General features: G+C 40.4%; 1 protein-coding gene across 14 annotated transcripts in view; it reads left to right on the top strand.

Annotated features, from left to right (window-relative positions):
• The first annotated feature begins 357 nt into the window (after positions 1-357).
• LOC110519946 (LIM domain only protein 7) overlaps positions 358-14,393 on the top strand; it is a 124,545-nt gene continuing 110,509 nt past the window's right edge. For 8 of the 14 annotated variants that reach the window (XM_036974007.1, XM_036974012.1, XM_036974009.1 and 5 more), the window contains exon 1: positions 10,710-11,003. The gene's annotated coding sequence lies outside the window, so the exon portion shown is untranslated. Of the gene's footprint in view, positions 826-10,707; positions 11,004-14,393 lie in introns of those variants that run through there. The other 6 variants (XM_036974017.1, XM_036974006.1, XM_036974013.1 and 3 more) reach the window with 4 other exon arrangements.

Below are 14,393 nucleotides of genomic sequence, written 5' to 3' on the forward strand. Positions count from 1 at the left end.
AAGACCTTTTTCCCAATGGCTAGTCCTGCACAGTAATATCCATTTTTATTTAACTGTATTGGGATAGGCCTGATCAATGTCAACTGACTTCACACCCATGTATAAACACCAAACCCGTCTGTGTGTTTTTGTATGTTTCTGCCGTGTGTGTTTTGACAACAACAATGGCCTGTTTCTCTTGCCCTGTTCCTGCAGCAGTGGTTTGAGATCATGGGAAAGGCACAAGGCCGTAACAACACTGGGGCTCTGTGTGTGTGTGTGTGTGTGTGTGTGTGTGTGTGTGTGTGTGTGTGTGTTTCCCCCTCTACTCCAGATGCTTGCCTCTGTGGTCTGCTTGGCTGGCTCCAGAACAGTTTATAGCACTCCCCTTTTCTGTTTACCGGGGACCTTATAGGAGCCAACGCAGAAACTTAAGGAACTGAAGGAACTTAACTTTCACTCTGCAGGAACTTACAGTGGAGGATTGGAGAAGATTGAAAAGAAAAAAACAACACAGAGCTTCCTCTACTGTTCTATACATCCTACCTTTCTTCTCTAGGTTAAACCACTCACTCACCCTCTCACCCTCTCCCTCTCCCTCTCTCTCTCTCTGTCTCTCACACGCCCTTTCACACTGTATCTGTCTTTTCATCACGTTTACAGGCGGTAGCCAAGAAAACATTTGGGTGCAACAATTTCCGATCTGCACTGGAGAACGGTCTCTCTCTCTCTCTCTCTCTCTCTCTCTCTCTCTCTCTCTCTCTATAAATATATCTTGCTGTTGCTCTTTCAAGCCTCCCATTCATTCAGGACCCTCTCTCCTATCTCCAGAGCTCTACTTCTTCCGTAAGTGTTACTGAGATTGCCCAGCACTGAATGTAGTATAGAATGTTTGCTTGTTAGACCTTGTTGTTAAACCACCTTATTGAAAACAGAGCCCATTTGGACTTAAATATATGCCATGTTAGTGTTTGATTGTCATATTTTCCTCTGTTCAATCTTGTTTCGCAATGACGTCTTTTTACTGACATTTCCTACTAGTAACATTTCCAACGAAGAATGTTACTAGTAAAACCCACACATTTTTTGTTCGTTTGTTCTCTGTCCCATTTCATTTTGCTATGATGTCTTGTAATGTATTTTAAATGGGGATGGTTTTGCCTGTGGAACAGATATGATTGGGATGGAGCGGGCTGGTTGCCATCTTGGCTTCTTTAATGAGAGGGGTGATAGGCTGTGGAGTTAATTGGGATTGCTGTAGCTGAAACCACAGTGGAAAGCAAAGCAGTGTTGCATTGACCTAAATGAATTTAAGAACACTCAACTCATGTGGAAGGAGATGTTAGCATAACATTATGATAACATTGAGATGCATGCATGTGTAAGCGTGCATGTATCTTCAGCGTGTGTGCGTGTTGCTGTTCTTTGCGTGTGTGTGTGTGCGCGTGGGCCTCCCAGACACCCTGGTGTTGTTTCAGTGACTCAGCAGAGGGCTTTAATTACCACAGGCTGTTGCGAAATCTCCCTGACCACTCGGGCCATCCACTCTGTAAAGCACAGTCAGACACAGACAGACAACCACTCGTTCTGCTGATCTCATCCTGACTCCACTTTTTACCACCCTCAGGATAACGGCAGACATAGGGGAATTCTCAATGTTTTCTCAATGTCTATGGAAGTAGTCTTCAGTACTGTTAGCCTGGTTCCAGATCTGTTGGTGCTTTATAGTCAACTCCTTAACAGAACTCAGAACAGTTCGAATCACAGAGGTTTATTTACAAAACAGGGGGCAGGAAAACGACAGGTCAAGGGCTGGCAGAGGTCAGTAATCCAAAGCAGAGTCCGTAAAATACAGAAAGGCAGGAAGGTTCAGGGCCAGGGCATGGAGCAGTCAGTAATCCAGGGCAGTGTCAGAAGGTTCAGAAGGGCAGGCAGGCTCAGGGTCAGGGCAGGCAGTATGGTCAAAACCAGAAGAACTAGATGATAGGGACTAAAGAAAACAGGAGTACGGGAAAAAACATGCAGGTAGGCTGGTAACAGACAAACAGTCAACACAGGTATAAATGCACAGGGCATAATGGGAAAAATGAGCGACACCTGGAGGGGGGTGGAGACAAGCGCATGACAGGTGAAAAAGATCACGACTCCTATGGTCGTCATGTTTTTCATGACAATAACTTCACTGTAAAACCCTATAAGTTCCGTGAACTAATTGTAAATCAAAACACTAAAAAGTTCAAATGAAGGCACACCTAATTATTTTTAATTACTTGTAGTTAACCTGATGGTTTTATGCTAATTTAAAAAAATTTAACTGTACTTTACTTAAAAAAATAATGTTAATTAGTTTAATACATTGGATTGCTGCATATTGAATAGCTATGTTTTAGCTGTAGTCAACTTAGTTTGTATTTGTATTTATTAGCTGATGCCAAGGCAGCAGCTACTTTTCCTGGGGTCCAGCAAAATGTATACAAAAGTTATACTTAAAAAGAAAAAATATTACAATACATATACAACAGATTAAGTGTGTGCCCACAGGCCCCTGCTCTACTACCATATATCCACAACACAAAATCCATGTGTACGTGTGTGTGTATAGTGCGTTTGTTATCATGTGTTTGTATGCATGTGTCTGTGCCTGTGTTTGTGTATTTTTATAAATGTTTCTATCGGAATTTACTGCTTGCGTGAGTTACTTGATGTGGAATAGAGTTTCATGTAGTCATGGCTCTATGTAGTACTGTGCGCCTCCCATAGCCTGTTCTGGACATGGGGACTGTGAAGAGACTTTTGGTGGCATGTCTTGTGGGGTATTTTTAATTTAATTTAATTTAACTAGACAAATCAGTTAAGAACAAATTCTAATTTACAATGACGGCCTACACCGGCCAAACTCGGACGACAATGTGCCAATTGTGCGCCGCCCTATGGGACTCCCAATCACGGCCGGTTATGATACAGCCTGGAATCAAAAAAGTGTGTCTGTAGTGACGCCTCTAGCACTAAGATGCTGTGCCTTAGACCTCTGCGCTGTGAGCCCAAAAGGACGAGGTCCTACTGAGATGCATGGGTGTCCGAGCTGTGTGCCAGTAGTTTAAACAGACAGCCCGGTGCATTCAACATGCCAATACCTCTCACAAATACAAGTAGTGATGAAGTCAATCTCTCCTCCACTTTGAGCCAGGAGAGATTGACATGTATATTTTTAATGTTAGCTCTCTGTGTACATCCAAGAACCAGTCGTGCTGCCATGTTCTGAGCCAATTGCAATTTTGTGGTCAGGTGCCACAAAAAGTCCCACTTTGTGGCATCTGACCACGTGACTAAACAGTAGTCCAGGTAAGACAAAACTAGGGCCTGTAGGACCTTCCTTGTTGAGAGCTGTTAAGAATGCAGAGCAGAGCTTTATTATGGACAGACTTCTCCCCATCCTAGCTACTGTTGGATCAATGTGTTTTGACCATGACAGTTCACAATCCAGGGTTACTCCAAGCAGTTTAATCTCCTCAACTTGCTCAATTTCCACATTATTCATTACAATATTTACAGTGCCTTGCGAAAGTTTTCGGCCCCCTTGAACTTTGCGACCTTTTGCCACATTTCAGGCTTCAAACATAAAGATATAAAACTGTATTTTTTTGTGAAGAATCAACAACAAGTGGGACACAATCATGAAGTGGAACGACATTTATTGGATATTTCAAACTTTTTTAACAAATCAAAAACTGAAAAATTGGGCGTGCAAAATTATTCAGCCCCCTTAAGTTAATACTTTGTAGCGCCACCTTTTGCTGCGATTACAGCTGTAAGTCGCTTGGGGTATGTCTCTATCAGTTTTGCACATCGAGAGACTGACATTTTTTCCCATTCCTCCTTACAAAACAGCTCGAGCTCAGTGAGGTTGGATGGAGAGCATTTGTGAACAGCAGTTTTCAGTTCTTTCCACAGATTCTCGATTGGATTCAGGTCTGGACTTTGACTTGGCCATTCTAACACCTGGATATGTTTATTTTTGAACCATTCCATTGTAGATTTTGCTTTATGTTTTGGATCATTGTCTGGTTGGAAGACAAATCTCCGTCCCAGTCTCAGGTCTTTTGCAGACTCCATCAGGTTTTCTTCCAGAATGGTCCTGTATTTGGCTCCATCCATCTTCCCATCAATTTTAACCATCTTCCCTGTCCCTGCTGAAGAAAAGCAGGCCCAAACCATGATGCTGCCACCACCATGTTTGACAGTGGGGATGGTGTTCAGGGTGATGAGCTGTGTTGCTTTTACGCCAAACATAACGTTTTGCATTGTTGCCAAAAAGTTCAATTTTTGTTTCATCTGACCAGAGCACCCTCTTCCACATGTTTGGTGTGTCTCCCAGGTGGCTTGTGGCAAACTTTAAACAACACTTTTTATGGATATCTTTAAGAAATGGCTTTCTTCTTGCCACTTCCATAAAGGCCAGATTTGTGCAATATACGACTGATTGTTGTCCTATGGACAGAGTCTCCCACCTCAGCTGTAGATCTCTGCAGTTCATCCAGAGTGATCATGGGCCTCTTAGCTGCATCTCTGATCAGTCTTCTCCTTGTATGAGCTGAAAGTTTACAGGGACGGCCAGGTCTTGGTAGATTTGCAGTGGTCTGATACTCCTTCCATTTCAATATTATCGCTTGCACAGTGCTCCTTGGGATGTTTAAAGCTTGGGAAATCTTTTTGTATCCAAATCCGGCTTTAAACTTCTTCACAACAGTATCTCGGACCTGCCTGGTGTGTTCCTTGTTCTTCGTGATGCTCTCTGCGCTTTTAACGGACCTCTGAGACTATCACAGTGCAGGTGCATTTATACGGAGACTTGATTACACACAGGTGGATTGTATTTATCATCATTAGTCATTTAGGTCAACATTGGATCATTCAGAGATCCTCACTGAACTTCTGGAGAGAGTTTGCTGCACTGAAAGTAAAGGGGCTGAATAATTTTGCACGCCCAATTTTTCAGTTTTTGATTTGTTAAAAAAGTTTGAAATATCCAATAAATGTCGTTCCACTACATGATTGTGTCCCACTTGTTGTTGATTCTTCACAAAAAAATACAGTTTTATATCTTTATGTTTGAAGCCTGAAATGTGGCAAAAGGTCGCAAAGTTCAAGGGGGCCGAATACTTTCGCAAGGCACTGTAGTTGAGGTTTAGGGTTTAGTGAATGATTTGTCCCAAATACAATGCTTTTAGTTTTTTTTTTTAGGACTAACTTATTACTTGCCACCAATTCTGAAAATAAATACATTTCTTTGTTAAGTGTTGCAGTCATTTTAGTCACTGTGATAGCTGATGTGTATAGTGTTGAGTCATCTGCATACATAGACACACTGACTTTACTCAAAGCCTTTGACCTTCCTTCAAGCATTTATGGAAAACGACTACCTCGATTTAGTTAGGTACTATTAACTCTAAACGTAACAAACCATACTATATTGTTAGTACACACAACTCAGTGAGTTAGTCAGTCAATGTTCATGCATTCAAGGAATCTATATTCTAGTTTGAGGAAGGCCCTTTCCTGTTTCAGCATGACAATGCCCCCGTGCAAAAAGCGAGGTCCATACAGAAATGGTTTGTTGAGATCGGTGTGGAAGAACTTGACTGGCCTGCGCAGAGCCCTGACCTCAACCCCATCGAACACCTTTGGGATGAATTGGAACACCACTGCGAGCCAGGCCTAATAGCCCAACATCAGTGCCCAACCTCATTAATGCTCTTGTGGCTGAATAGAAGCAAGTCCTCGCAGAAATGTTCCAACATCTAGTGTAATGTCTTTCCAGGAGATTGGAGGCTGTTATAGCAGCAAAGGGGGACCAACTCCATATGAATTCTAATGCAATAATATAGTATGACATAATGGACAAAACATGAACAGCAACCGTTTTAACCAATCAAATGGGCAGACAATGGTGGGAAGGAAGTGGTAAGCACATTTCATCCCTCCCTGCATATTTCCGCTATGTATCCAGCTCTTTAAGTAGAACATGAGCGAAAGGGAGGAGGGGACAAGAGGAGAGGATGGCAAGGGAGAAAAGAAGAGGAGGGAAGGGGGTGCTGAGAGGAGAGGGTAGAGGGGGAGGAGAGGAAGGAGGAGGAGAGAAATAGAGTAGAGAATGAGAAGTAGAGGAGAAAGGAGACGAGCTAAAGAAACGTACTTTGTCCAGGGTTGGGGTCAATTCCATTTAAATTCCAGTCAATTCAGGAAGTACACAACAATTCCAATGCTTTTCAATGAGGAACATTTGGAATTGGAATTTGATTTACCTTCTGAATGGAATTGACCCCAACCTGGTTGTGTTTTTATCTTTCTCATTTTTTATATTTTATGGGAAGCACTTTGCACTGCATCTTACCTTTAAGGAAATGTGCTTTTTCAAAAAAGTTTGGTTTGATTTTTTAAAAGAGGTTATGAGAGGAGGCAAAACAAGACAATAAAAAAGAAGAGAGCTGGCAGACACATGGCGCTTACAACTGTGTTAACCTTTGCTCCTACTAATCATCTAGTATAGTGTGAAACACTGACCTTTGTGATCAGGTTATTGAATGATTCATTGCAGTGTGACATCAAAAAACAAAGAAACTATCCCTCTGGTGTAATGAGTCAGATAAGGACACAGATTTACAAGTAGGAACCATTTCTGACACCTATACATTGTGCCATTGTTGATTAGGATATACAAGCAATGGTTTGATAGTTCGCTGCATCCTCCCTCAGTAAGTATTCATTACTACTACACAATGCAATTATCTCACATAATACATGGATTGTTTTGGTTTGTAGTATGTCAATTTGCAGTGTTATACAGCACTGTAGCCTGGTCCCTGATGTGTTTGTGTTGTCTAGCCAAAGCCTGCGCACCGTAAACCCTAACAGTGTCATGGAGTTAAAACCAGTTAAGTCTATAGGGGCGCTATTTCATTATTGGATAAAAAAAACGTGCCCATTTTAAGCGCAATATTTTGTCACGAAAAGATGCTCGACTATGCATAGAATTGACAGCTTTGGAAAGAAAACATTCTAACGTTTCCAGAACTGCAAAGATATTATCTGTGCGTGCCACAGAACTCATTCTACAGGCGAAACCTAGATGAAACGTCAAACAGGAAATGAGCAGAATCTCTGAAGCTCTGTTTTCAAATGTCTCCTTATATGGCTGTGAATGCAGCAGGAACGACCATGTGCTTTCTATCGTTTCATCAAGATGTCTGCAGCATTGTGACGTATTTGTAGGCATATCATTGGAAGATTGACCATAAGAGACTACATTTTCCAAGTGTCCGCCTGGTGTCCTGCGTCGAAATTGGTGCTTGGCAAAAAGCCAGGTGCAAGTATTTTTCCATTTGATAGAGAGGAGAAACCAGGCTTCCACGAACGATATATCATCGAAGAGATATGTGAAAAACACCATGAGGATTGATTCTAAACAACGTTTGCCATGTTTCAGTCGATATTATGGAGTTAATTTTGAAAAAAGTTTGGAAAAAAGTTCGCGTTTTGAGGACTGAATTTTCGGGTTTTTTTGGTAACCAAATGTGATGTACAAAACGGAGCAATTTCTAATACACAAAGAATCTTTTTGGAAAAACTGAGCATTTGCTATCTAACTGAGAGTCTCCTCATTGAAAACATCTGAAGTTCTTCAAAGGTAAATTATTTTATTTGAAGGCTTTTCTTGTTGTTGTTGAAATGTTGCCTGCTAGATGCTAACGCTAATGCTAACGCTAAATGCTACTCTAGCTAGCTACTGTTACACAAATGATTGTTTTCCTATGGTTTGAGAAGCATATTTTGAAAATCTGAGATGACAGTGTTGTTTACAAAAGGCTAAGCTTGAGAGATGGCATATTTATTTCATTTCATTTGCGATTTTCATGAATAGTTAACGTTGCGTTATGGTAATGAGCTTGAGTCTGTATTCATGATACCGGATCCGGGATGGGGAGATCAGAGAGGTTTTAAACACATTTTTGTTGTAAACTCATTACGTGGCAAACCGTTATCCAGACTCTAAAGTATTGGGTTACCCTGATGTAGCTTTTACTTTTCCTGAACTCAACTATTTTATCTGAATACTGTAACTCATATTTTTAACTGTACAGCCCGACGTCTGGCGTCATGTGCATCAACAACGTTCTGTACCGTGGTGCATCTCAAAGCGAGGGAATTTCAAATACTGTTAAGGATTTTCATAGTAAGAAGAACCTTGGTAAATATCTGTTTTGTCAATGACTGTATATTCAAACAGGTTTTACTGTGTAACTGCAACTAAACAGACCTGTTTGGACAGCAACCATGCTGATTATGAGTTTTATCTAAGTTTTTATTATTGGTGAGATATTAGTGAGATATTGTGCAATTCAGTTTGGCTAACATTACTCTAGGTATGTTAGTGTGTTGCTTGACAAGTAAATGTTTTGACCGCGTGTACAGAGTATGGCGACAGAATTAGTTTATTAATGTTATGCCAAGGGTGCACAATGTAGAAAATAGTAAGAATAAAGAAAAACCCTTGAATGAGTAGATGTTCTAAAACATTTGTACGGTACTGTATAAATAAAAATATTACAATACTTTAAATACTTTAATACTTTAATAAAATGTGTAGAAATAAAATACACTCATGAAATAATAATATTTATGTGATAATCAAAAAAGCATGTTGCTTGGATAAGTTAAACAATTATAAAAAATGTATAAATATATATACAGTACAAGTAAAAAGTTTGAACACACCAACTCATTCATGGATTTTTCTTTATTTGACTATTTTCTACATTGTAGAATCACAGGGAAGACATCAAAACTATGAAATAACACATATGGAATCATGTAGTAAGTAAAAAAATATTAAACAAATCAAAGGTACAGAGGTACATGTGACCCTGACCACGTGGCAAAAGGAATTTTGAAAATTGCTTGCACAGAAGCAGAGTTAGTGCATTGCAGCATCACAATCGACACACAATTTTTTGAAGGAAACTACAACTCTGCATATTTTCCCATTTCACGGGAGCATAATATATGTGATTCTAGTTATTTTACCTCACACTGTCTTGTCAGTTTGCTTTGTAACGTGTTAGATAAGATCAACTTTGACACAACATAGGTCACATACTGATCGAAGGGGATATAAATGCAATAGTAAAAACAAAATGGCCTCATGTATCAAGGCCTTTAACTGTAGTAAACTATACCTATGGTATGCATTGAGTAACAATTTTATGAATTCCGTTCACACAATGGGATGTCCATATGAATTATATCTGATTGTTTTTAAATGAGTGTTTGTTTCCTCAGGTGGCTATAACAGCATGCGATGTCAGCCAACCAGTTAATTCAGCATTTCATATTTTTCTGCCACCAGTCTGGGGGATATGGCAAGAAGCTGGCTAAAAATGGGCATGGTATCATTTGACTCAACATCTAACAAGCTTAGCTTTCTGAATGAACCAGAAAATCAATAGTTATTTCTGAATGATTATCAAAGTTAGATGGCTAATTTGGTTATCCTGCTTTGTGATATACCCCACAGGATTGGTCTTACTGTATCACTGTTCTGTTCAACCCAACAGTAATCAGATAAGCCTTCCCGAACATAAATAGACCCAGATAAAACAAGACCCCCCAATGTACAGCACTATTACAAGTAAACAGTGCAACTGTTAACCGCCCATGCAGGAAGTGAGGGGCTTTTGACCTTTCACATTTTGAGGTCCTACTACTGTGAGCTTAGAGGCCCACTAAAATTTCCCTAATGCGAAGCCGGCAGCTGCTGAGGTCAACTCTCCCCTGCCATCTGCTAATAAGCATGTTCAGTGTTTAAATATAGACCCAGCTACCCCTGTTATTTTTTCAGCCCCATGTTGAATGCTTGAATCCAATGTGTCATTACATGGAGTAGGGTTGTGTGTAGTCCTAAATCACTAAGGGTTATGCAGATGTACAAACGAGGAGGGGGAAGGAGGCACTGGGGAGTTGGAGCATGAAACATTAAAGCTTTACTGTTCTAGGAAGAAGGAATTGACCGATTGTACACAGTACACGCGCTAGGGATCTGTTTTTGGATTGTAATACAGGGTTCAAATATGCAGGGTGTTATGTCAGGACAGGTGACATATACAGCCTGTAACACTCTCTCTCACACACAGTGCATGCATGAGCACACACTCACACAAAACATTATTGCATTGAAGAGAGAATATTTGCTCCACTCCTTTCTAGTCACTAGCAATATTTGCATGGTAGTTTTATTTACATTTTAGTCATTTAGCAGACGCTCTTATCCAGAGCAACTTACAGGAGCAATTAGGGTTAAGAGCGTTGCTGAAAATCAACAGATGTTTCACCTAGTCAGCTCGGGGATTCAAACTAGCAAACTTTTAGTTACTGGCCCAACGCTCTTAACTGCTAGGATACCTGCCGTCGCTCAACCTCTTGTTACAACCGCAGGTGTTCTACAGTGCAGGGAGGGTAGGGGCCAGTTTATTACGGGTGTGTGTGAGAGAGAAAGTGTTACAGACTTGTAAACTTCACTCACCTCTCCTAGTTCCAAATACCCCGCCCCCTTAGCCGGCCCACACACTCTCACAGGTAGTTTTAGAGCTGTCAATTTGCCGGTCATGCTGCCCTGCCCCTGCTTGTGTGTGTTCTGCATTGTGTCACTCTCTATTTGCTACACACACACATGCTCCTACCCGCCCCTTTCTCAGTTATCCCCGGTGGTGTGCACTTTGGATATGCAGCAGTGAAGTGTGGAACTGTTGCTTGTCAAGTCTGCCAGAGAATGCCTGAGTCATTATTGACGGTGACTCTAAAGTTGGAAAACCTTCTCTCTCCCTGTCTGTCTCTCAGTCAGTCTGTTTGTCTATCTGTCTCTCCATAGGACAACTTCAACGTCTTCCTTCCTGTGGGAAGCTCTGACTAAAGGAGGCACAGCTCTTTCACGCAGGAGACCTCCAAGACACATCCACTAAAGCCACTGTCAAGTAAGTACTGCTACATATTAGGATGCACATACAGTACCAGTCAAATGTTTGGACACACCTACTCATTTAAGGGTTTTTCTTTGTTTTTACTGTTTTCTATATTGTAGAATAATAGTGAAGACATCAAAACTATGAAATAACACATATAGAATCATGTAGTAATCAAAAAAGTGTTTGGTTACTACGTGAAAAGTGAATGAGTAGGTGTGTCCAAACTTTTGACTGGTGCTGTATTTACATACAGATGACAAGATATTGATTACTTTTGTATGCATTGTCTGATCTGTGACTGGAACATACTGGGCAGATTATGTGAGCGGAGTTGAGCAGTTGGAAATCCAACTCAGAGATGTGCACCACTCATCCTTTCAAACCGCTCTGCTAAAAACCACTCCATGCACACAGGAGAAGAAACTGCAGCTCCAAATTCGCTCCATTCGCACATCATATCAAATAGACTACATGTCATATTAAACAGCATATACACACTCAAAATAGGTCAGGAGCCAGACAGGGAGCCTAAGAAGGAACTTAAAAAAAAAAAAATTGGCTATATTATTTAAATGATTTTAAGGTTATTGCCTACAAAGAAATGCATTGTGAAGCATTTGCGAGTGTGACACAATAGGCTGGTAGGGATATAAAGCGCTCAGCATTTAAACAACATTTTGTTGTATTAAATCATTATTGTCTATAAATTGTGCATATAGGCTGTGACTTACTTAGAATGAAATACAAATTAACCGAAAAATGACTTATTAGTGCCTTTTAATTCATTTTTAGAAACAGTAGTTTGGCCAGTATGTGGCTTCGGGCTCATGTGATGGTGCCTGGAGAGCAGGCCAGCAGCGGAGAATATCCTCTCCACACTTGCAGAGCCACTGGGGATGCTTAACATCCTTTTGGCCACTCTTGCCAGGCTGGGCAGAGATACAGAGCTGTTTTTTTATTTGTATATAAGTAGGCCAAAATGTTTTTAGGCAAAATAACCCAATCAAAAGGGCAAGCCTCTTGAACATGGAAATATGCCAGGCCTATTGTGCCAAAATCAATTAAGTCCTATTGTATCAATAATAGAACAAAAATTTATGAAATGTTTAAGAGATCAGATTTTTTGTCTAGAAATACTTTGCTACAATGACACATTTAGTTATCTACCCACCTTGTTCCTTTCTTTTAGCATGTGCATGTAGTAAGTACACCATCATGCTTTCGTGATATGTGTCTTTTCAGATTCCACGATGATACTTTAGTTGTGGACATTACATCACCACACTCCTTCTCTTGCTATTTGTCCTCATCTTTGTTAGTCACCTTGATTTTGCACCTGTGTATTTTATCAGTTTCTTTATGGACATATCTGTCAAACTCCATGACAGTAGCTAAAGCAAGGGGCTATAGCAGCTCACAAGTAGACTGCAAATGTATGCTGGACTGGGCATGCCCTGAGCTCGTGAAGTGAGTGCTACTTTGAGCACTACTAGAGTAAAATTGGAGAGGGCGAGAAGGACCACACTCCAGCATTTGGGCATCTGGCTCTGTGCTCCAGTCAAATTGGGCACACCGCTCTTTGCTCCGCTCACATACTCTGAGATCGGTTATTTTATGAGACTAAGTTTGAACAGTGTGAGAGACTCACCTTTCTCTTTCTAACAAGACAAGACTAAACTATTACAGATAGTGCGTGTGTGTGCAGGCTTTTGTGTGTGTTTAAGGGTGTGGGTGCGTGTGTGCAGTTGACAAGTGTGTACGTGATTGGGGTGAACTTGTGAACGTGTTTGTAGATGACCCCAGGTTTAAATGTAACTATGTGGACTGTTTTCTCGAACAAGCGGCTCTCAATGTGAAATCTCTTTCATATTGAGAGGTTGAGAAGGGGTCAACAAAAAGGTGCTATTCAAAGTGTAAATCTCTGGGGCTATTCGGCATTTAATTTGCTATTGTCTCTACTGTTTGCTGTAGAGTACAATAGAATAGATACCTGCCATCAATCAATACTCTCTGTGTGTGTGTGTGTGTGTGTGTGTGTGTGTGTGTGTGTGTGTGTGTGTGTGTGTGTGTGTGTGTGTGTGTGAGAAGAGCAGCACTTATGTTACATGTATTTGTATTTTAAATGACTTTTGAGTATTTTGTCAATTATATTTTACTGGCCTGAACTTCACTTCAGTGTATTTTATAGACTTTAGAGAGCTGTATTTTTTGTATTTTCAAAATACAAAATACTTTTCAAAATACAAAATAACCCCAAATACTTTTCAACAGTCCTGATAGAGAGAAGGGCCTGTTTCTTCTAAAATAAATTGAAATTGAAAGAACATTTGGCGTTCACACATGTATTTATATTTAATCTCATTAGCTGCTGCCAAGGCAGATATATATTACAATACATTCACAACATATTTTACAACATATTAAGTATGTTCCTTCAAAATCCATGTGGATGTGTGTGAATAGCATGCATATGTTTGCACGCATGTGCCTGTGCCTATGTTTGTGTTGCTTCACAGCCCGCTATTCCATAACGTGTATGTTTATTATATCATTTATAACATAAGGTGTTTTTTATTTAATTTTCTGCTTGTTTGAGTTACTTGATGTAGAATAGAGTTCAATGTAGTCATGGCTCTACGTAGTAGTGTGCGCCTCCCATAGTCTGCTCTGGACTTGGGAATTGTGAAGAGACCTCTGGTGGCATGTATTGTGGGGTATTTATGGAAGTCCGAGATGTGTGCCAGTAATTCAAACAGACAGCTCGGTGCATTCAACATGTCAATATCTGTCACGAATACAAGTAGTGATGGAGTCAATCTCTCCGTCACATGGAGCCAGGAGAGATTGACATGCATATTATTAACATTAGCTCTCTGTGTACATCCAAGGGCCAACCGTGCTGCCCTGTTCTGAGCCAATTGCAAGCCTAAGTCTCTCTTTGTAGCACCTGAACACACGACTGAAAAGTATTCCAGGTGCGACAAAACTGAGGCCTGTATGAACTACCTTGTTGTTGTGCTGTTAAGAATGCAGACAAGAGCTTTATTATGGACAAACTTCTGCCCATCCTGGTTATTGTTGTATCAATATGTTTTGACAATGACAGTTTTACCATCCAGGGTTACTCCAAGCATTTTAGTCACCTCAACTTGCTCAATTACCGCATTATTCATTACAATTTAGTTGAGGTTTATAGTTTAGTGAATTGTTTGTCCCAAATACAATGCTTTTAATTTTTGGAATATTTAAGACCAATTTATGCCTTGCTACCCATTCAAACTAACTACAGCTCTTTGTTAAGTTTTGCAATAATTTCAGTTGCTGTGGTAGCTGACTTTTTTAGTGTTGAGTCATCCGCATACATGGACACACTGGCTTTACTCATAAGTAAAGATTGAA

Source organism: Oncorhynchus mykiss, chromosome 3 (genome assembly GCF_013265735.2).
Source record: "Oncorhynchus mykiss isolate Arlee chromosome 3, USDA_OmykA_1.1, whole genome shotgun sequence".
NCBI lineage: Eukaryota > Metazoa > Chordata > Actinopteri > Salmoniformes > Salmonidae > Oncorhynchus > Oncorhynchus mykiss.